Raw genomic sequence first — 25,081 nt, forward strand, 5'->3', positions numbered from 1 at the left:
ACTGTGTTTTTTGTCATTAGTACTTTCACACAGAATGCAAATATTACAGGGCGAAAAAGCGACACTTGTTTTGAAACAAGGTCGATTTTCTAAGCTTTCGCACCACGAAAGAAGGCATCAACCAATCATGTTGACTGGGTTGAATTGCACCTGGATCTATGAAACAACATAGAGGCGGACCAAGACGGCAACATTTATTTCTCCTTTCAACCTTGACTAAGTCAGGGCAGACCAGATCTACGCTTGCCGTTCTTACCTTTCACAATAAAAGCCTAGACATATAATATTCTCGGGTGAGTATTTCGCATTTCCGTGTCATTTATTTGTCACGCCCACGTGTGTAAAGGCCTTTAAAGTGGAATCAAGAAAGATGGAAAACAAACGCTACGAGTTGTACAGAATAAAACAGTGGTACAACACATGGGGAACACTAAAAACTGATGAGCACGGCCACACTTTCCACAAATCACTGGAAAAGTCTTTGATAAATTGATAGCATTGAACACAAAAAGTCTCCACAAGGAGAGATTCAACCAAAATTACTTATATAAAATTATAGTTGGAAAATGGTGAATAATGAGGGCAAACTGATACATTACTTTTATCTAAATATTAAATATGTTTACCAAATATTTTAATAAAATTAAGATACATCTTGAAATGAAATGCATATTAATCCTGAAAAGCTAATATCATATGACAGATTTCTCCGTACAAGTGCTTTTTTTACCAAAAACAATCAGGAACGGAGCTCTGATATCACCGGTAAACGTGTTCCTATCAGCCAACATGTGGTTCATAGTGAAATCCCAATATCGACATGAAGACGTATCGGTCTAGGCCTGCTCTCTCCTCTCTCTGCTGCCAAGGCGCTCAGGATTTAGAACAACTACTGGTGTCCATCTGCACACCGGATTTGAAATGTGGCTTCGCTGTGACCCGTCTGTTGTCCGAGGCCTCTGGAGACGGAGGGAGGAGAGGACGGCGTGCCAGAAAACCCTCACTCACTCTGACAGCCTCCGTCCTCCACAAACATGTGCAGTTATGCTGCTGCTTTACTGGTGGAAAGATCATTACCAAGAGATGTCAAGCATTGCGTCCTGAAGAAGCATAATCAGGGGTTTCTCTCTGTTGTCAAATCGATCATGTGACTCATACTGTGCTAGACATTATTATTAATGGGATTTATTCTGCACCTTTAGGATGATAATTGTAAGATGCTGGCTAGGTTGATAAAAAGTTTTGGAATAAAATGTGCAATCTGCAGGTTGGTGTGTACGACATGTGAAAAATGAGGATGTACATGAGAGAATCTGTGTCCTGGACGATCCTGCCTGTTGGTTTAAGGCGGCTTACTGGGCGTCTGTTCCAGCCAAATCCATTTTTATTCACCCTGTGGATTATAGGACTGGTTGGCAAGGCTGCTCTAGTAGTACCAAAGCCAAAAAAAGGCCCATGCAGGTGGATGCCCTGCATGTAGAGCATGGAAAATTGTGGATACCTCACATGTGCATGTTTTTTTTTCTACCATATTGCCACCTTTTAAGCCAAAAAGGGCCAACGCTTTGGATGCTGAATCAAATCACAACGTGTTTGAGTGGTTATCACTCTGAGTGGCCTTTAGAGGGTGCTGACACACTGGTGATGACAGCAGCTGTCTGCTGTACAGGTGCTGAGGACACACTTCTCAGTCGCAGCATGTGTGTGAAGTCTCGGGGATGGTGCTAACAAGTGACGCTCGCCTGCAGAGAACGTCCTCGATCACACGTCAGACCGAGCCACAGCACACGGGAGGAGACAAACGGACTGACTGGATGCTGCTCAGGCTGAAATCTGATCATCTTAGTTTTCATCATCACAACTTAAAGTATGTGTTTAATTAACACTATGGAGTGTTAATAAAGGGAATACATACTAAACAGAGGCACTTATGTCTACATGGCCAGAAGTATGTGGACACATTAACACTGATGTTTGGTGATAAGGTTTGGCTCCAGTTCCAGTTTTCATCGCAGAGGTGTTGGATGTGGTTGAGGCCAGGACTCTGCAGATCAGTCAAGTTCTTCCACACCAAACTGGGAAAACCATTTCTTTATGGAGCTGGCATTGTGCAGCAGATTACGCTCGCCGCAATATTTGTAATGCGAAATGCAAAGCTGGCCAGGGCAACACATCCCACATGTGCGTCAGCAGTCTCACGCTCTGCCCCGGTGACAGACTGTGACAGGCTGGAGGTTGTAGGGACGAGTTTGGGAGGGGAGAGGGAGGTACAGTGGGGATGTGTTGTGTGGTGTGTATAATGTGCTAAATGTATAGCAATGTTGAAATTGAGAAGTTTGGACTAATTTTCTTTAACTGAAATTTTTGTTATTACAGAGTACCAGAAAAAAGGTACTGTTGAGTAGCGGTACAAAATACCAGGTACCGGTACTGGTTCAAATGTGAATGGTTCCCGACCATATTGTGCACAGGGGCATTGTCACATTGAAACAGGAAAAGGCCTTCCCCAAATTGTCGAAACAAAGTTGGAAGAACACTATTGTCTAAAATATCACTGTATGCTGTAGTAATTCATATTTCTTTTCTCTGTTCCAAAGTGGCTAAGCCCAAACCAGTGGGCAACTCCAGGGTCTGAAAAGTGAAGCCAATGCTGAAGTGCCTTAAACGTGCATTCTTTCTAACAGCCAGCAGGGGGCGTCTCCTCTGGTTGCAAAAAGAAGTCTGATTGTATAGAAGTCTATGAGAAAATTACCCTACTTGTCACTTGATTTATGACCTCAGTAAACATTGTAAACATGAGTTTATGGTCTCAATCGCTAGTTTCAAGTCTTCTTCAATACAGCATGATGTTCATTTAGTAAATTATGGTCCCATTTAAAGTCAAATAGACCATAAAGCAGGGTATGCTTTAGGGCGTGGCTACCTTGTGATTGACAGGTCACTACAACTGGGTTGTCCGGTCTGGGAGTTGTCCGTGATTTCGTCTTAGAACTCCATCCCTTTCACAGTGTGTTTTCAGTTCATGAAAGTTAAATGTAGCATTTTGGTTACCTAAAAAAATGTCTTATGCAGCATCGGTTGTACTTTTCTCCACCCTCTTGTGTCACTTCCAGTTGCAAATAACCAAGATGGCTACGGCCAAAAACCAAGATAGCGAAGACCAAAGTGCCAACCTCAAGGCTTCAAAGCCATAGCCCACAAACCAATGGGAGATGTCACGGTGACTGCTGGTGCCTTCATATGGGGTCGTGTTTACCGTGTTTACGAGATGGGAAGTTGTGTACATGATATATGTGGCGTTCAAGTGGTGAAGAACACCGCTGCTAAGCAACGGCAATATTACCGTTACTGTTGGCGTCTAGAAGCCACAGAGGCTAACAATTTAGCAAGCTAGTAAGTGGGTAACATAATGCAGTAAATGCAAAGGTATAATGACAGAGGAGAAAGGATGAGGCTGTTGGGAATATCAACATTTTCCTCAGACATATTATAGAATTACCAAGAAAAAACAATATATATACTAAAATTACAATATATTAACTTATTATGCCCCGAAAAATGAACTTCTTTGAAGTCCGCCATTTCTGACAACGTCAACAAACACGTCACAAGTCGTATACTTGGAGCTTTCAGAAACTTTCCACTTACGAGGTTGTTAATACCACATGAGGGAGGCATTCATATGGACTCATCTCATAAACACGGAAAACACAACCCCATTTGAAGGCACCATACGTCCACTTCTTATATACACTGATCAGCCATAACATTATGACCACTGACAGATGAAGTGAACATTGATTATCTCTTTACACGCTAGTATGCCCATAATTTAAGTGTAATTCTACTCATGCTGTTCCTGATTTCTGTTAACATGCTTATTGTATCTTTTGTGTAATGAATTGTAGAAAATTGGGATAACGGTGCACACCTTCTGACAGTCTGGACATCCATGGTGTTGCATTCTTCACTCTTGCAAAGTTAAAAGATTTCCTGAACACACTTGTGCTTTGGGGTTCTATAAATAAACGTGATTATCAGCAGGCTGTGATGTCTTGTTGAAGCACACACTTAGCAGCGGGGCCCCTGCAGCAGCACAGTTATGTATCTCCGCTGCATCTTTAACTTTTCTATCACATCCATCAGCTGCAGTAACTGTCCTCCCAGAAACACAGAGGCTTCATATCACTCTGTGACAGTTGAGCTAATAGCTTTGGATTGCAAACATCTCTCCCCTCTGGTGTGCAGTTCTGTTTGTTACAGGATGATACCGGCATGTGTCTGCCATCAGGATGTGTATTTGACAAAGACAGAAGTTTACCATTATCAGATTGTAAAACACTGATGCATCAGCTCTGTGTACAATCGTTTGTGACTATAGAGCCGAGCTAAGCTCAGCTGCTGGTGGCAGATAGTATATGAGGAAATAAACTTGCTTGTATAACAAACAAGCTCTATAAAAAAGAAGCTCATTTTCTGTATATTTGGATCGTTTTTGTTTTCCTCCTTTTTGGCGACATATGGCAGGTAACAGAGAAAATGGACCAGAGGCCTGAGCGCTGTTGTTGAGTTGTTTACAGTGACTGCATCATCCATCAGGAAACAGGTCTCGGCTTGGCATGAGTTCCCAGAGTGCACAGATGCTTAATGGCATGACAGGTTGTGTCCAGGCTCTCAGGCCCCGACCGAAACGCCGCTGGCTGCTGGACGGAGATGCCAGACAGCCTCGGGACACCCAGCGGACTGGCCATCTGAGGCTGAGGCTCCAGGCGCTGATGGTTGGTAAAAAAGAGGTGTGAAGAGCTGAATGACACCACAGTGCCCAGCCTCGGAGATGACTATATGACCTGGAGACAGGACGATTAGCATCATGGATGAGAGGAACATTTGGTTGTGAGGAAGCTTCATTTCACACATCATTTACATTTTGTTTTATGGGATAGCATCTGTCAAATGACTCTGATGGCAGAAGTATGATTGGGTTGGATGATGATGGCTGAATATACTCCAGGTTTTATGTTATGCTGCTTTATGTGAGCTTGTGAGTTGTTTTTTTTTCAACATATGTCTACATATTTTGCCTTGTATTTTATGTTCAATCTGTGTTTAACCTGGCTGTGACTAGGGGTGTAAGAAAATATCGATACACTTGAGTATCACAATAATACTAAACACGATTTATTTGTAATCAATGTTTCACATGCAAAGATTGGTGGCAGGCAGTGGCTCAGATTGCACAAAAAGTGGTGCTATGATGTTAAATAAATGCAAACGCAGATTCTACAGTTATGATTGCATAAGAAAGTAAACTTTTTTTTATTCCAATTTTATGCATATGGTGGTGTGTTTATTATACTATGACAACTTTCCTAAAATAAGATTTAGAAAATTGCAATACATTACCTTGCTTACAATATTGCAATATATTGAATTGTATCGCCAGATCGCCGATCACCAGGCACAAATCTCTCACAGAGAACAATAAATTGAAAGTTGAAGTTTACATTTACAGATTCAGTTTTTATGCTATAAACATGGCTGCTAAAATAACAACTCTTCAGAAACTTACTGAAATTACAGCTTGACTACATTTTATCACAATCAAAGTTTTTGAGTTTGTGAGAAATGCACATGTAATCCTTCAACTGATCACAAAGCAGGGGAAATTCTGCTTTTATTGTTGATAGTTTCAGATATTTTAACACAAATACGTATGTACGTATTATAATATGTATATGTCTAGTTTTATATTCATAAATCCTTAAATGCAGGACTTGTAATGGTGTACTGTTATATTGTGGTATTGTTACTGTTGCATAACAAAAGAATCCTAATACATCTTTCGCCACTGATCTTGGAGAATACCTACATTTCACAATACAGCATGGCTTTGATACAACTCCTCAAACCTTAACTACAGAATAGGCACTTTCTCAGTGCCTTTAAAAAAAAAAAAAAACGATGAGCGTTTTTCAGTTTTCGGTCAATACATTACAAGTGTGTAAGAGAACGCTTCCAGTATCAAAACCTTGTCACGTTGCCTACAGATAAAGGTGAATGCAGGGAAAGAGTATATATGACCATTGTTTTAACAGCATTTCAGTGTGAAGCAAGTCCTACCTACACACTGAAATGAACAATGGTCATATGTAACCCAGACACCTAAAAATCACCTGAAATTCAGCACGGTTTTAAAAGACGTCTTGTGACCTGAAAGTAGCCAAATCAATACTTACTTAATAGCTGCTATTATTAAACATCACTGCCACAGACTGCAGGCTAAGCACACACCGTTCATTCTTGAAAAGAGGGCTAATAAATCAAGACATCTGATCATGATTCATCAACAAACAACATGCTTGAGAATTAATATTTGTTTGTTTGGATTTATAGTTTGTTGTCAGAAGCAGACAGCGTTGGAGGAAAAGAGACTGAGAGCACCGAGAGCCTCGATGTGAACAGAGAAACAGGTTTCAGGGTGTAAGCTGAGATTGCCACTGCTCGATACTTGGAGACGACGGGGATAAATTCGGCCTCCCTCTTGGGATCTACGACAGCCAAGTTTGGCCTTTTACCTCGCTGTTTTTCCCCGCCTCAGTCACAAGAACACTTCTGAAAATAGCTACAAGAAAACCCAGACAGAGAAGAGAAGCGTGTTTGTAAATGCCAGGAGTTTGGCGACGGCCGTGATGACGTTTGTGAGGATATTATTTTGGGTCAGATGTGTTTTTCTGCCATATTGTCCGGTGAGGCGGGAAGGCCAGGCCACAAAGAGAGAGCATATGCCTGCCTTTTCCTCTGCCGCCGCCCCTGACATGTGTTACTTCCTCCATGCTCAGCCCACCTGCTTGGCCAAACCTTATAGTTTACTATGAATGCCAGCCTACAGCCAAAGCCTGCACAATGTGTCAGTCTGCAGAGATGAGTCTTACCCAGGCTCGTCAGAGAGGATTTTGAATCGGGTTCAAATGAAGTGAATCAGAGCTGCTCCAAAATAATCAGTAATTCTTCTTGCACATCAGAATCATATTTACACGTTGGGTTACTGAGCAAACATGCATTCATTACAATTCATGAGAGAAATATAGTTAAGACTTAAGTTATTGTTTGCAATTTGTAGGGCTGTCAAAGTTAACTCGGTAATAACGCGTTAACGCAAATTTATTTAAATACTACTTTCTTTAATGCATTAATGCAACTTGCAAGGTTATCGCGATTTTAAAGCTAGAGTGAAGATACTGGCATCATATGAAACTAGAAAACCTAAGGAATCTGTTAGTACCAACCATGTCATACTAGCTGGTCGCGAAGGAGAATAACGCTCCAAAGTAAAGCTACATTTTGGCGAGGAATAACTGTCATGGCCATTTTCAAAGGGCTCCCTTGACCTTCTGACCTCAAGATATGTGAATGAAAATGGGTTCTATGGGTACCCACGAGTCTCCCCTTTACAGACATGCCCACTTTATGATAATCACATGCAGTTTGGGGCAAGTCATAGTCAAGTCAGCACACTGACAGCTGTTGTTGCCTGTTGGGCTTGAGTTTGCCATGTTATGATTTGAGCATATATTTTATGCTAAATGCAGTACCTGTGAGGGTTTCTGGACAATATTTGTCATTGTTTTGTGTTATTAATTGATTTCCAATAATAAATATATACTTACATTTGCATAAAGCAGCATATTTTCCCCCTCCCATCTTGATAAATACTTGACAAATCTCCCTTTAAGGTACATTTTGAACAAATAAGAAAATATGCGATTAATTTGCGATAACATATTTTAATCAACTGACAGCCCTAGACTCTACACATGGTGGCTTTATACTGTGGATTCTAGGAAATCTGAATTTATATTAAGGAGTGACTGTTACTGCTTGTAATGGCTAGACTGATCAAAGGCATGCAATTATTAAAAAAAGTAGTTTTACACTCAAAAGTAATTTTCACAATCCTTAAATGACTTTTACAAAGGTCTGAATCTGCACAGGTTTCATGTTCCTAGAGAATGAGTTATTCTTAAACATTATTATTAGTTGTGACTTCTAAAAGTTAAGGAAGGATGATAAGTAGCACCATTAATCATCGGTCAGAGTATCATGTGTCCGTTCTTGGCTACAGTGACACCAGACGGAGCCTGTTATCCTCAACAACAAGCACAAACCTGAAAACCCACCCAACACCAGCCGACACGTAATTACCTCTTGCTTTACAGTCCCATCTGTTTGCCTTATCGATCACATATCGATCGAGGATAGCCAACTCTATAAGCTGTTGATCACAAGCAGGGGATTCATGGACATTTATTATGGTAGAGCGATCGATTGGGGTCATGCTGTCCAGCCTCCACCGTCGGCCGCAGAGAAACAAATATGGCCTTGCCGACACATCTCTCAGTGGAGCCCTGACAGCCTCATAAAATCCCCCTGATGTCCTCCTGCTTGGGAGAAAGGATTCATTTTTCCAGGGATTCATCCACAGGGTGAAAAAATTAAGATTAATGGCTTTTTTTGTGCTCTGCGACAGTTTGCAATTGTCTTTGTGAGGGAGATTGTTTGCAGCTTGGCAGTGTAATATATGCAAATGTGACCTGGAAGTGCATAAATGGGTGCTCACAAAATCATTTTGTGCTTATCGAAAGTCTCGGGGGAAGTGTAAAAGCAGAGTACAGGCTGAAATACTAAAATGTTAAGGATTAAGGCAAAGTGCATTAGGAAGCACAGATAAGGGTGTTTTTGAACAATAATTTCTCGTGCAAATCAGCAGGTGTATTTCTCTTCTGTGAACTCTAGGGGGGGCTCATGCCCTGACCCTCGCAGCAAAGTGGGGCTAAAACAGCTTCAGGCAGCATGTTTGTGGTGAGTTTGAGAGAAGAAGGGACAGACATGAGTCACCTGCAGACAGCCTGTTAAAGTCAAGACTGTCTTACTGCTGTGTTCTGTCCTGAAAGGCAGCGTGACCTTTAAAAATATCTAAACTTTACACATCCTGCAGACTGATGACAACAACACTGATGTCCTGTGCTGAGAGGAGGGCAGGTGAAATAAGCAGTGAGGAGAACATCTGTTGGATGATGATCAAGGTCAGCCAAGGTCAAAGCTCAGGTTGTATTTTAGCACAGTGGGTGAAGAAGAAACTCTCCAATGTACCATTCTCAGCATGTCAGAGGTTTCTTGAATACCTTTAGTAAGTTACTTTACGTCATAAAGAAGCATATCACATCAGGCATATCGTGAGCTTTATGTCGAATTATAAAACCAAAGGTTAATGGGATGCAGGAGGAAACAAGCAGCTAAAGAGAGAGCACGCGATCGGAGGATTGCTCCACCTCCTTTTTTGCATCCATAAAATCTAACATTTATGTTAAAACCTCTCCTCCTTAAAGTGGCAGTCTCGAAGATTTCCATTTAACTAAATGTCTATTAAGTCACCATCTATCGCCAAATGAGGAAACACAATGGTGATTGAGCCTATGGCCCACTGATAAAAATATTGCAATATTTATACTGTATATTATGAAAAGGGTGTCTGTGGTGATATTCCTGGAAAAAATGCTGTTGTAAAATGGAACAATTCGGAAAACTTGAAGCTTATGAACATAGAAATAGGATTTTTCTATTCTATTTCTGCTCCAGCATCAACAAAAAGGCTTCGTCCGAAATCACATACTAAGTACTATACTCAACAGGTGTTCTACCGTTCAACATACTTTTGTGTGAATAAACAGTAGTATGTATCTTTTCAGACGCACTGAGCTATAATTTACGTCGTCACTTCCTGAGAGCCTCCTTGCTGGACGGAGATGTGTAACCATGGTGACCCGTGCCAACCTCATGTGACCAAAACGATGATTTATGAGAATCAAAGTCTGAATTAATATAAAATATACATTACGCCTAGTAAAGTGAAATCTTATACTTACACTAAATTTGAAGCGTTATTGTTGTTACAGAGCTGTCTGTCAACGTCTGTTATGAACGTTGTCGTCGCTACCGCATCGCATTGTGGGATATGTATGCTGGCATAGTGTCCAGTGTTTGTATACCGTAATGCCGTAATACCATTGGGTTGCGTCCGAAATTCCATACTAACATGCTATTTAGCACGCTAAAACAGTATGTGACATTTTTTAGTATGCATTTTACAAAGTCAGTACCAACATTTTTCTATCCAGGGTGTCAAATCCACTTCCACACATTACCTCTCCGACTTGCTAGTTTACTCAATTCTACAGACGTGTAGTAACAATAGCTCAAATTGTGAATAAAATATGACAGCCCTAATTCACTGCAATCCATCTGCGCAGGGAACTTAAAAAAAAAAAACATTTATTAAAGTCAACAAGAGCTTCAAATCCGAGGGCTCACTTTGATTCATTGCAGTCAGTGAAACTGCTACAATTAAGTCAGAAGTGGGTTTAATGTATTAACGTCCATAAAAGAGGGTAAGGTCTAATCATCTTCCAGTGAGTGATGTATCCCATATCCCCATAGACCCTGTTGATGTTAAAATGCCCAACTTTACAGCAGAAATAAACATGTTTGCAGCCTGGTACAAAAAAATGTTTTTTAATGACAACTGTACGGGGGTGAATTTTTATATCAGTCACCTGTTGAAATTATATTAAGGCTTAAAGTTATGCAGAACTAAGGGCATAACAGGCTAGCTGCTAGCTCCGACGTGTTTGTGGTGTTGGTGCCTTTTGGAGAATTTTCCTTGCAAATATTAAACAAATAATATGGCTCTCTGTGCGGTTAATTGTACTAACAGACCGTCCAAGAAGTCTGTGCTCCAGTTTTTTCGCTGGGTGAAATTTGTCGAGGCTGCAAAACAGTAGTCCACAAACAAATGTGTGATGTCACAGTTTTCTCAAACTAAAAGATTGTCTAATTAACAACAAACTACAGCTGGAAGTCCAACAGTTTCATGAAGTCCAGTAGCTCAATGAGTCTTAGTGAAACCAAATCATTACGCTCCAGAAACAAGACGAAAAACGGAGAATCGCTTGTTTTCATTTTTTCACCATTTTCTGCAAGAAGGCCCAGTTAAGTCTACAATAGTAGGCTCCGATTACAAATGAGGGGGTTCATGTCCCCACATACTGTAAAAACAGAAAATCAAATCATACCAATACTGTACATTTCTTTAGCTGATGTTGATATTTGAAACAGCATCAAAATTACCTGAAACATGTCATCCCTGTACTGCAATATATTGTTACTCTTTTACCAACATCCACAAGATAAGGAAAGATACTGTATATAGAGTACAGTACAACATCATGTGGCCAAACGTATGTGGACAGCCCTGGTTTGGGGCCCTTAGTTCCAAGGGAAATATTGATGCTACATCATACTATACTGTTTTAAACAATAGTGTCATTCCAGTTTTGTGCCAACAATTCGTCGAACTTCCCTGTCTCAACGTCACAATGTCCCTGTGCACAAAGCCAGGTCCATAAAGAAACAGTTTTCCCAGTTCGGTGTGGAAGATCTTGACTCACCTGCCCAGAGTCCTGAACTCAACCCCATCCAACACCTTTTGGACGAACTGGAACGCAGACTGCATCACCCAACATCAGCGTAGGACCTAACTAAAGCTCTTGTTGCTGAGTGGGAACAAATCCCAAAGAACGTATATCGCTAAGAAGTAAAAGTCAATTGATGGTTCCATCAGCAAGGCCCAGCAGCCAGTAGACTACCAGTGGACTACCAGACGCCAGTAAAACGTCCGCCTACAAAGTGCTATTGTCATAACTTTAATGTCTCTACCAAAATGGCCTGTGTTTAACAATAAAACTATTATAAATATGCATACTATTATAACTTTTGTTATACTAACTTACTAACTTATTTACTTATTTATTTATTAAACTTTTTTGCCCGGCTGCTTCCCAGAGGAGCATAAAGTGAGCGATGGACATAAACGGAAGTTAGAAAAATCCAGCACACAGATTTTGAGATCAATCTCAAACTTTTTCATGTCAAGGACGTCCAAAATCAATGTCCAATAGACCACAGACCGTGGATGTATAAGAGTTTGTGCCCTATGCTTTTGCCCTGTGTGTTAGTAAATGGCCTACAACTACATTAAATCCAGTTTATATCATGCTACTAGCACAACTAGCTACTGGCCGATACAGCCTTGTTGTTTTGGAACAGAGATATTAATGTCGGTGTAGTCCCATGGGTCTGATGCACGTTCATTATGCTGAGGAAAGTTTTTAATTAATTTAGGACACAATGACTTAAATGAGGGCTATTTGAGTGTTTGAACCGGGATGTTGATTTACCTCGAAAAGAAAATCCACTGATTTACAGACGTCTCTTTATAGATCCATGGCAATGGACTCATTGGCATTTTCAGTACAAAATTGCGAAAGCGCTACCGCAGCGCCATTTAGAAGCTATCGTCAAAAAAGCACCAGAGTTTCGCCTCTTTGCTTCTACACTCTTTGAGTCAGGTTCCAAGATCTGGTGGAAAACTTGAAATCAGAAGAGTGGAGGCAGATTAATGCCGGTTTTGGAATGACTTGTAAGGATGTCCACATACTTGTGACCATGGAGTGGGACAAACTTGTCCGTGCTCTCTGATGGAAAAACTATGTTATAATGACAACACTGTTTCTAAACCTCCTCAAACTCTGACATTTCTGTACCGAAATTCCTTTCTATATATCGTCCAGCGTGATACTGATATAGCTTTGATGAGCTAAAATCAGCCAGTCAGGCTCTAAGGTATGCTTGCATATGGTAATATACACATAAAGTAGAGTATTTAAGTACTGCACACATAGACCTCCATGCATACTGTACGTACAAAGGCACATACAGTTCATACTTGAAGAGATAAAGCACAAAGATAGGAAAGAAAAAGGTGAGCATTGACTCTGTTTGTCCCAGAGAACGTTTCAAGGACAAACCTGTTGATGTGAGCTGCGGCAAGACAGACGAGACACGGAGCGTAATGGGAGACGCGGAAAAATAAAAAAAAGGACGAGTTGACAAATGAATGGGTCCCGGGGAAGAGTGATGAGAGATGATGCGTTGTACTGAGATGGTTGAAAAAGAGGCTGTAGTATGTTGAGAGTTGTACGGCAGAGGGAGGGAAATAAACGGGAGGGGTGGAGGGAGGGAGGGAAACGGAGAGGAGGGAGGGAGAATGAGAGGATAAATCCTTACTACATAATGATTAGAGCTCACAAGCCCTTCCTGTGACACGGAGTGTAGGAGTTAGGATTACAGCCGGTCAGTGAAGCTAGAGTCAGCTCTGCTGATGGAGGAAGGAGGGGCACAGGTAGGAAAAGACAAACAAGTGCAGTTAACTGGAGACCAAACAAACAAGGTGTGTTTCCAGGGGGAGGCAGGGGGCGGTTCCAGCAAAAGAGACATTTTAGAAGATATTTCTAACTCCAGAGGCTGACTCGCATCTGTCCCTCTTCTCCGGCCATCTGTCGCCGGCCGCCGACATCCTCGTCCCGGGCAGCTGGATCATTTCTTTGAGTCTTATTTTGATGGAGCGGCCACAAGAGCGCCACGCGCACCAGAGGAGGGCGAAGACAGGAGCCTGGAAAACAAGGGTCACCCTGCACAATCTGTGATAGATGGGACTCACAGTGTGGACAGGTGCCAAATATGGAGTACATCTGTGTCTGTGTGAGCTGGGCAGTGACGGACAAGGACGAGACTGAAGAGTTGAATGTTGAGGATTTGCTTTGCGCTGATATATATCACATGGTGTAAGTTTCTGGCAGCTTACGGAGCTTTTCTGAAGTCTCACTCACCAGCCAAGAGAGGAATTATCTTTTCCCCCCAGAGGTGAGCAGCTGCTGAAGACCTTAAAAAAGACAACTGCTTCACACACAGATATGCAGGCTGACAGGTTTCTCCTCAAAGCATTCTGGGACATGGTACCTGAAAGCCTGAGGTAGCTGTCTCAACTTTAATTCTAACCTGGAACGTTTAGCCTCGAGCTCAAGTGCAACTGTGGACGATTTGTTCATTTGTTTTGTTTCTCTTTTCCCTCCTCCTCCTCCTCCTCCTCCTCCTTCGGCACCTGCTCACTCCGATCTCCCTCCATCACTCCGTCCATCCTCCTCCTGCTCCTCCTCTTCTTCTTCCCTCCCCCCCCTTTTTACCAGCGAGTGATAATGTGACCTTCTGCCAAAGTGCTGGAAACCATGCCACCGTCGCAGCGGGCTCCTCTGTTGCTGCCACTGAAATAGACTCAAACAAGTGCAGGGAGAGGAAGAGGAAGGGAGGAGGGAGAGAGAGGACGAAGGAGGGAAAGGAAGAGAAGAAGAGGGCCAAAGGGGAGAGAAAGAAGGAAGAGAAAGGAAGAAAAAAAGAAAAGAAAAACGGAAGCAGGACAGCTGAAGCTGCAGACACGGGATGAGTGGTGACGAGCCAGGGCTGGATGTGGATTGCCAACACAGGTAACGGATCACCTTCATCTACCACTTAGTGCTGCACTTAGATGTGTCATCACTACACTGATCGCAACATTGATCTGTCTGCTCATGGTTAAAGGTTCTTTTTCACTTTAAAAACTGAGTATGGCCAAGTATGGAGATGCTTTCTGCTTCTTTTTGTTCTGTTTGGAGGTGTGTTGTGTTTTTTTTTTTCAAGTAGCATCCCCCCTCCTTCTTCCTCCTCCTCCTCCTCCTCCTCCTCCTTCTCTCTTCTAACTGTCAATAGAGGAATTGTCAGAGCGCAGAAGATCATATCAAAAGCAGGACTCAACAGGATCCTTGTCAGGGGATCAGGCAGCACGCTGTGTTTGGCTTTTGTGCCCGTTGTAAGTGTGAGTGGTGGCTGTAACTGTTGCTTTAACTCAGCAAGCTGCCGGGGGGATTAAGCAGAGCGGATCGATGCGTCATTGTAAACAGTTAGAGCAGCTGAGAGGGGCTTTGATACCTGCCCGCCGGACCTGGGATGATGCTGCTGCTGCTGCTGCTGCTGCATGGGAAATTGAACTGCCACTGAAGAGTGACTTTTCAGGATGCGAGAGAATGAGAGGTTCCTGTAATTATTGAAGGATCCGTTCTGGCACTTTGGCTCCATTAATACAGAGCATGTCTTTTTTTTTAGGCATGAGAATGAGACCTGAGCTCCCGTTCTGTTATATCGGTTATATGAATGCTGAAAGTGACTGTCGCTGACATGTGGAGCAGATGAACTAAATGAAAAGATAAAGAAAATAGTCTCAACTGATACTCTGTAAAGGTGTAAGACCTTTTAAGTTAACACAGAGAAACAATCAAAGCAAGGCAATAAATAGAAAAAAAAAGGAAAGAAAACAAGAGCAGCAGAGCAGAACAAGGACAAAGACATATTTCATATGAACACTGCCACAAGATTGTAGCTAAATCACCGGCTACAAAGTGTAATATCCTGTAGAAGCAGCTGCTTATCAGCAATGTGTGTCCTCATTACAATGTGTCAAGGTGCCGTCTAAACACACAGGGAGGAATCCATCCATAGCACCTGATCAGATCGTCCATAACTGACTGAGTAACCGTCCCTTTATCAGTTAGATTATTCTCTCATGGACCACAAAAGCCTGTCCAACTGAAACGTACCGGATAGAGACAAAAGGAGAGGCCAAAGGATTTGTTGATTTGATTGGTTTAAGAGGCGACAGTGATGCAGTTAAGACAGGGAATCCACTGGGACGTCCTGTAGATCAGATACGAGTTTGGCTTTTCAAGAACTGAGCCCGTCTCTTTCCAACCTCTTTGGCCGGCATCCAATATTTAACTTAAAGGATCAGCTTACACTAATTACAAGATACCACATATTCTTCTCACTTTCCTCTGTAGTGGTGTCTAGTCATGCAGCCCATAGAGGAAAAGCACATTTTATCTGCAGCATCCAACTGTGGGACGGTCATCAATGTCATCAATAAGGGACATTTAATGACGCTGATGTCTGACTTGAGGAAAAGACGGAATCATTGCTGAGGTTTAGATGTTCCTGCTTCATTTTAAAAGGGTCAACTTATTTCTCTATAGCCTTTAGAACAGTGTTTCCCCACCTAGGGACACCCCAAGGGGCCGCTAGATACATTTGAGGGGTCATGAGATGATTGACAAGACAGGAAGAAAGAAAACAAAAAATATGTTTGTTGCATATACGTATAATGCTTTTTTTGTTGTGAAATACTGTATAGTTTTATCTCTTCTGGCCTCTAAGAACTATTCAAATGAAACAATCTGAGGTGCATAAATCTACTCACAACTGATGCAATCTGTGACAAGCATTTGGAAACCACTACTTTGCAATAGGGATCCCCAAACCTTTTTTTATGTGACCTGTTCAGAGGAAGCAAAGTCTACTTGCACAGGTTGCATATATACTGTATGTCTTCAACTGTTTACTCAGATTTATTTATTTTAATAATATTTAGAAGCCTGAAGAGGTGAAATTATTTGGTGATTCATAAGAAAAAAAGTGAAAAATTGGACCAAAATCTGATAAAGAAAGAAAGAAATTCATAGATTTTTGTATCTAATTTCCTATCATGTTAATCATCTCATCATTGGACCTGGATCATATGTTCTTCTTCCTATTTCTTGTTAATCATTTCATAAACCCACAGATGGGGTCTCACCATTTCTATTCTAAATCAAAAATTGACACCCATTCCCCCCGCTGCTGCAGTTTCAGGGAGATCAGCTGTTCTAGTTGTGGAGCATCGTAAAACACACATTCAAACTCCACAGAAACAAAATAAAACTCACCAAAACCCTCTGGGTTAGTCTTTCTACTGTTCCAACAAACACTAACTATGTGAGAATATCCTGGCTCTACATGCTGTTTTCCACCCGCTGTCTCTCTCTCTGCCCGCTGAGTGGGCAGCGGCTGAGCGGTAGACCGTTAAATTAGCAAAATAAAATGATAAACATCGCCCAAAAAAAAACAACCGGCGATGTACTCAGCCAATCGCCGATAGCCAATATATTCGTCCAATCGCAAAAGCCTGATTTCGACCCTCCAAATCAAAAGCAGAAAATCGCAGATTCTCCCAGTATAATTCTTTCTCTCCATGCCCGACTACTTGCGTGCATCCGAAGAAAAAAAAAAAACAACATTTTAAAGAAGGGAGTCACGAGAACCCAAGTCGATGCCTGTGATCAGGGTCCGAAATTAACACCCGCCAACTGCTGAATGCGGGTAGATTTTCCGTTTGCCGAGTAACTCTCTGAAGGCTATCCGCCACAATGGCGGGTAAACATTTGTACCAAAATCATGTTAGTCATGTTTTAAAAACTATGCTTGGTTACACTGAGATTCTCTACCATGTTTTGGTGTCATTTAACGTTACGTGCGCGCTGCTTCTGTCCTTTGCTCTCTGTGTCGGAATTTGACAAACACACACGCGCAACAGCGTTGGAGATGTTGGGTTTTTCAGAGATCCTTTATCGATTTGTTTGAGAAGAGGATTCACTCATGTGAAAATAACTGAACTGAACAAACTGATCTGAGATCCTTTATTGATTTTCTTCGAGAAGAGGATTCACTCGTGGGGGAAAAAACTGAACTGAACAAACTGAATTTCTATCTTTTGTTGCTTATTGCTAAATCTCTGATAAGTGCTGTTTTTTTTATTGAACTCTGGACTCTTCTAGAGTGTGTGTGTGTGTGTGTGTGTGTGTGTGTGTGTGTGTACAGCCTCTGCTGTTTTCTTACAGTCATTGAGCTATACCTGAGGAATAAAGTCTCATAATTATTTTCTTTTTTACCTTGGTATCGAATTAGGTATCGAGAATCGTGGAAATTCACTGGTATTGGTATCGACTACTATATTTCTGGGATCGTGACATCCCTACTTTAAAGACGTCTCAGTGTATCTTACCAGCAGCCTGCAGCTACACTTTGAGACACCATGGCCACAGCCAAAGTCGGAGAAGACAGAAATAACAGAGCTTGAAAAAATCCTCCTGCTTCCCTGAAGTCACCGGTGTGGCGATATTTTGCCTTCCCCATGACTTATGTTAACAACGAAAATGTCAATGATGGAATAATTATAGTTTGTAAAACCAATGATCTGTTGATCTTCACGAATCAAGACTCAATAGTCTATTAATGGCATAGCTGGCAGCTTTTTAATCAAATGGTGCATTTGGACAATCATGACACCCCTACGTTCTACTGCTGCAGATAGCTTTGGTTTTATTCAACAATGAAGGTGGATGGAATTTCACTAGGAGTAAATGAGATTTCATCTTTTTTGGTAATTTGGGTGAACCAACCCTATAAAGTGAGGCAGAGACTTTGTTCACCGTAATAATTTAGATACATATATTTCAGTAATCTGGTTGTAAAAGAAATTAGTTAGTGTCAGTAAATATCCCTTTATCGCTTATAATTTTGGCAAAAGCATCCATCCCACAGGTGGAGGTTTAACTGTGCTGTTCCTCCACCGGCTTCACCTGAGGATGAATGGGAGAGTGGAATGAGACCGTGTGAATGGTGCGGCACCAGTTAGGCATGTGAAAAATGGCTGTTCATTATGTTATGCCAACCATATCCTAGTTTCAGTAATTGGATGGACTGGTATGTGTGTGAATGTAATGGGTACATGCATGTGTGTGACTGTGTGTGTGTGTGCATGTGTGAGTGAGTGTGTGTGACAAAGCAACATGTGACGATGGAGGAATCGATGCAAGGATTCTCAGCCCATCGCACCTCTACCCCACACACACACACACACACACACACACACATCGATGGAGGAGTCTGCTATCAATAACTCATACATTCAGTGATTAAGCAGATTTATTGTGTTTCAGATTGATGCTCTACTAATCCCACTGCCACCTCCTCCCCCCAACGCCATCACACACAAACACCTTTGAGGACAAAATGTCCTCACATTCAAAAAATGTCCTCACCGTGAAGGTTGAACCTCAGATTGGTCCGAACAAAAGCAGATGTAGAAGGGCACATGACTACCGACTTCTTCTAGTCTCAGCGTTTTCCAACACAGTCGTCCACTAGTCACGACTAATCCGATAAAACTGTTGAGCGCCTGACTTGTTTAACACGTGTATCTGTTACAGTTTGTCATGTAGGATTAATAGTAGTTATAGATACTGATCAAACCTCACGAACAGCACTGAGCAGCTGTGATCAGTTGTAACGTTACATCCACAGGACAGGTTCATGCAGGAGGAGGATTACTAATCTTCATTACATGTAGGAACTTTACACACACACATACACGCACTCTCACACACTCTCCTTAAATTTGATTACTGTATTAATCTGATGTTACTGTAGCGTAACGCTGACTTAAAAGGGACAGTTTACCCCGCATTCAAAAATACATATTTTTCCTTGTACCTGTAGTGCTATTAATCAATCTAGATTGTTTGTGTCAAAAAAATACATTTGGAAAAACTCAACAGCAATGTCTCTCCGGATATCATGACCCGGTTACTCAAGATAATCCGCAGACCTTGTTGTGAGCAGTTTTATGTAGGAACTAGGGCTGTCAATCACATTAATCATTTAATCGCAATTAATCTCATGATTGTCCATTGTTAATTGTGATTAAATCGCAAATTAATTGCACATTTTTTTATCTATTCAAAATGTAAGTCATGTAAGTAGTAAAAGTATTTAATACTTTTATCAACATGGGAGTGGACAAATATAATTGCTTTATGCAAATGTATGTATATATTTATTATTTGAAATCAATTAACAACACAAGACAATTAAAAATATTGTCCAGAAACCCTCACAGGTACTGCGTTTAGCATAACAAATATGCTCAAATCATAACATGGCAAACTCGAGCCCAACAGGCAACAACAGCTGACAGTTTGGAGCGTTATTTATCCTCCTTGACAAGCTAGTATGACATGGTTGGTACTAATCAATTCCTTAGGTTTTTCTAGCTTCATATGATACCAGTATGTTGACTCTAGCTTTAAAACTGAGCCCGCTACAACCTAAAAATCGCAAGTTACTGGATAAAAGGCAGACATCTCTATGTCTGATATCTCCAACGCTCAGCAACTCACACCAAAACAATCTAGGCTGATGAATAGCACTATGGGTAAGGGAACAAATATGAATTTTGGGGTGGACTGTCCTTTTAACATCAGTAAATTGCAGCTGGCAAAGTCACCACTAATCATTCATCACAATCACAATCAATTACACTGAATAATAATAATCAGTGATACTTACATATTTGTTGTGCTTTTTCTGTCTGTATTATTTTGGCCAGCCAACTCACAGCAGATTCTACATTTGCTGTTTTATTCATCCAGTAGCTTTTTACTTTATCAAGGAAGTGAGGTAACTTATGCTCGTTGCTTGTTTGGAATAAATAAGGACTGTAATTGGATTAAAATACTTAATTGTGATTAATCACACAGTTTTTCTCTGGTCAAAATGTACATAAAGGGAGATTGGAGTATTTAATACGCTTATCAACATGGGACTGGGCAAATATGCTTGCTTTATGCAAATGTATGTATATATTTATTATTGGAAATCATTTAACAACACAAAACAATGGAAAATATTGTCCAGAAACCCTCACAGGTACTGCATTTAGCATAACAAATATGCTCAAATCATAACATGGCAAACTGCAGCCCAACAGGCAACAACAGCTGTCAGTGTGTCAGTGTGCTGACTTGACTATGACTTGCCCCAAACTGCATGTGATTATCTTAAAGTGGGCATGTCTGTAAAGGGGAGACTCGTGGGTACCCATAGAACCCATTTTCATTCACATATCTGGAGGTCAGAGGTCAAGCGAACCTCTGACCTCCCCCCCACCAAAATGTAGCGCAAGGTTGGAGCGTTATTTAACCTCCTTCGCGACAAGCTGGTATGACATGGTTGGTAAAAAATTAATTCCTTAGGTTTTCTGGTATCATGATACCAGTATCTTCTAAGACTCTTCTAAGAGTGAGACATGATTAAAAATTTAATTTACAGTCATAGGTCAAAAGAGAGACTTTTTATGGACGTCCACTCATGTTCCTGAAGCAACATCCTATAAAATAAATGATCTTTCGTGAGACTTTTTTAGGAAAATGGCGACCTGCTGTGTTGTTAAATGTTATGCTGCAGCATCTTAGCGTGTTTGCAGCCTGCAGGCAGACTGAAACGACCTCTGGGTTTGTGTCTTGGGGTTAGCGGCTGCTTTGTCAGCTGTCCAGCTCTTCCACGAACACTTAAAGCCGATCTGCTTAATCAATTGTTAAAAGACCAGATCTCACGCTATCTTCACCGTTTCAGCAGATGGGAAGGAGAGGGGGGAGGAGGCTGTCAGGACACGGGGAAGACAAAAAGGAGGAAAAACGAGGGTTGGGGGTGTACTGGGCGAAGACATAAAAAAAAGTGGGCATGCTTGCATTGACAACGGTTTCAAATGGATATTGCCCTGTTTGACAGTCACAAGCATCCAGGGCAGTAAAACATTTAGTGCAGGGGAGGGCCGGAGGTTGCAGGATATCACAGAAATGTATCCAAGGTCATGAGAGAGGAGTAGTAAAATGTATTCAGAATCAGGCAATGCTGCTGCATCACCACCGTGATCTTTTTTTTTTCCCGCCAATTTATAGAGACCTGACAGGCCACTTTTACATGTTCGAGCACAGATCCGTGTTGCGATACCGAAGGCGCACAAGTCCTCGGGGGTGCTCTCGTACTATGTGGGCTATCTGATGAGATCTTAAACTCGGGGCAGAAGAAGAAGTCTGGCAGGCTGTGTTGCTCAAGTTTATGGCTGCGCTCGCGGGCACAACAGAGACTCCGGGCCCCATTTATATTCATGGCGCAGTGCCGCTTGCACCTCGTCTAACGTCTTGTCCCTGTTGAGAAGGGAAACTGACACGCCGTGGGCTGGGTGGGGGTGGTAAGAGGGGGGGGGGGCATCTCCTCTCTTTCCCTGTCATTCTTCTGCCTCTTGTGGATACTGACATCAACCTGAGTGTTTGTGCACGTGTGTGGCACGGGTGGGTGCATATGCAATTTGTAATGCGGGAAATTGATTAGCCTAATTGTTTTCTATTCAAAAGCTGTATGTGTGCCGCTTAATTTTTCACAATTAGCCCTGAGCGGTGACACGGTGGGGAGCGTCTCCATGAAGGATGATGACAACGATAACCTTAGAAATGAAGCCTGCAAAGTGACGGGGGAGATGCGGGGGTCGGGGGGTGGGGGGGAGAGAGAGACGGCTCTCAGCGTCCGAACAGAAAGAGCAGTTTGACTTTGCGTGATGAATCTAAAGAAATCAGGCTGGATACTCTGCACAGCGGTCTAACAAAAAGTGACACAGGGGCGTCCTGGTGGCTCAGTTGGCAGAGGCAGCTTGTGACTGTGACGTCGTTAGGGTTTATTCTGTCTTCCATTGTCACATGTCTGCTCCCTCCCTTTCACATCCCTCTTGTCACTCTCTGTCGACACCTAACAAATAGAGCCAACGTGCTCAACAGACCCAGAAAAAGATGCTATAAAAACAAGCACAACTTTGTGGCGCTGGATTGGTTCGAAGAGTTGCATAAACACCCTTCTCAAAAGATGAAGAATTGTCCTCACTTTCCTGGAGACTGTTTATTGCAGAAACAAAATCAATACATCACCCAGAGAAAACTATAAAAGCCAGAGTTGTTTATGACATGCTCTGATTGCTTTCCATGGAGCAGTTTTACATGTTTTAGCTGCAATTATAGGGACTGGATCTGACTGTCACTACCACGACACCCAGTCAGTCATCCAGACAGCAATAGCCTCAAAAAGTCCATGTTACATGTTATAAAAGCATTTCTTTGATTGTTTCTCTCTTTCTTTGATCCTTCTGATCTGATCTAATCAGAACAATATTTGCGACTTCAAAGTAATACTAACGACAAACTCTTAACATCTGCAGCTTTACAGAGTTTTTCAACGCTCAGTTTGTTTGATTCTGTTTTTTGGTGTTTTGATCAGCAATTCAGCATCTATCTGGTGAAGAAAACATCTACAGCAGCTGACAGATATTTTTCAAACGCTTAAAGGAGAGTGATACGTGACAGCTGCATCTGTATCTGTTTTGATGCTCTTCTGCTCTTCTGTAGTCACCGTGATGCCACTCGTTGGTTTGTGGTTGTTTTGAAGCCTGGAGTTTGGCATTTTGTCCGTCGCATCTTGGTTTTTGGCTGTCCCCGTCTTGTTTTTTTGGAACCCGAAGTGACACGAGAGGTTGGAGCTAAAGGCCCTGACACATCAAGCCGACGGTCAGCCGTTGGACAGTTTGGGGTCGTCGGTGAGCATGTCAGCCTAGTTTTTGCGGCGTTTACCGTGCTGTTGGCTCTAGTCTGCCTGTGTCGGTGGCTTTTCGGATGATTCACAGTACAACCAAACACTGAATAAGACATTTTTAGGCGAACAAAAATGTTCTAATTAACTTTCATGAACAGAAAAACAACCTGTGAAAGGATTACAACTCCCAGACTGGAAAATGCCCTTTGTTTCTATAAAGACACAAATGTATTTGTACTTTGTTATTGCCATCTGTAGTGGTTATTTGCAGAAAAACACACAATTCAAAAGATTATGATTATTTAAATATAATATTTATAATCAGATCATACTTCACACATATTTTCTATGTGAAAAAAACAGCATTGGGTTGAAAAACAATATTTTCCATAGAGCCCCCAAAAAGTTAGGACCGGCCCTGCTAGCTGTGCTCCTAAAGTTGGAGGAGCTGTTGGACTCCTGTCATGTGGAGAGGAGCAGTATGTTGGTACGGACATTCATAGCAGAGTAAGTAAGTAAATAGGTGGTTAACATTAGTAACATGATTTGAGCTGAAGCAGATTTTTGACTCCTCCTTAACGTAATATTAACGTCATCTCACTCACTGTAATTACAAACGTCGGCTTCTGACTCATTAGCGAGCGTTACCTGTAACGTTACCGTTAACATCAGACAGTCTAACGTTAGCTAACTGGTAACGTTAATACTAGAACGTTTACCTCATTGACTTGGGAATTATTCCCCGTTGACGTTGCAGCTGTCCTGAGATCAGAGGCCGGCGATTTATGTTTTGTGTGTGTGTGTGTGTGTGTGTGTGTGTACGTGCGGGACGGATCGGGCACATACAGTGTGTATGCATGTGTGTGTTTGTGTTGTCACAGAGGTTTAATAATGACGGTGCGCTACACAAAACGTGCAGTCGTTTTCATCGTCGCTCATTCTAAAGTAAAAGGTATTTTTCTTTCAACTCTCGTCCCAGATTCGTATCAAAATTAATTTCATCCTCCCCGATAATTTTTTTTTGGCCCCGTGGCGGGTGCTAATTTCAGACCCTGACTGTATGACTAGATACCAATAACACTAAACAGTGTGATTCTGAGTGAACTGACCCTTTAAATTGATTGTCGTTGATTGTATTTTATACATGCCTGCTTTAAACAAATAAGCAGGGACAGAGGAAGAAAACAATGTCAGTGCAATTTAAAGCACTGATAGGAACACAAAACCATACCCACACACACACACAGTATAGATTAAAAACAAAGTGGTATGCTCATATGTGGATTAGAGCATGTGCACATGTGTGTATGTCAGAGATCAGCTGTATGTGTGGGCAGCCACCGAGTCAACTTGGAAAGCGCGCTGATGACAGCTGGACCGGTGGCGAGGGTGGAGGGGGGGCGGTCTGGTTCTGCATGGGCAGCCGCGGTTTCAGCTTAACCAGGGTCTTACACTGATCCCTGCTCCACATACTGACGCACATGAGGCTGAGCATAAGGGGCCGCCAAAGACTAGCGGAGGACTCTTCCACCACTCCTGCAAGTCACCTACCACTGCGGGTTTACAGCCAGGTCAGCCGACGGGGTCAATGTAGGAGTATTAATATCAGAGCGCCGTGTCGAGGCCCTTAAGCCTCAGGTAAACATCCACCCGTGTGTTATGGCAAAATGGATTACATTTGCGACGCCATTGTAATCTGCAGCCTCGCAAATATTATTACCCTCCACCCAACACTTGCACATACAATCTGTTCAATCTCGCTACACGGCGCGCTGACAGAGCGAACACCGTCTGATGGAGTGTTGTGCTA

The 25,081-nt window shown here is 42.0% G+C and overlaps 1 protein-coding gene and 1 long non-coding RNA gene across 5 annotated transcripts in view; one reads left to right on the forward strand and one right to left on the reverse strand.

Annotated features, from left to right (window-relative positions):
* Positions 1 to 25,081, reverse strand: part of LOC119501437 — a 152,858-nt gene that overhangs the window by 45,431 nt on the left and 82,346 nt on the right. The window lies entirely within an intron of this gene.
* grin2ca (glutamate receptor, ionotropic, N-methyl D-aspartate 2Ca) overlaps positions 13,212 to 25,081 on the forward strand; it is an 88,863-nt gene continuing 76,993 nt past the window's right edge. For both annotated transcript variants that reach the window (XM_037791772.1, XM_037791773.1), the window contains exon 1: positions 13,212 to 14,435. The gene's annotated coding sequence lies outside the window, so the exon portion shown is untranslated. The remainder of the gene's footprint in view (positions 14,436 to 25,081) is intronic.

The sequence above is a fragment of the Sebastes umbrosus genome, chromosome 14 (assembly GCF_015220745.1).
Source record: "Sebastes umbrosus isolate fSebUmb1 chromosome 14, fSebUmb1.pri, whole genome shotgun sequence".
Classification (NCBI taxonomy): Eukaryota; Metazoa; Chordata; class Actinopteri; order Perciformes; family Sebastidae; genus Sebastes; species Sebastes umbrosus.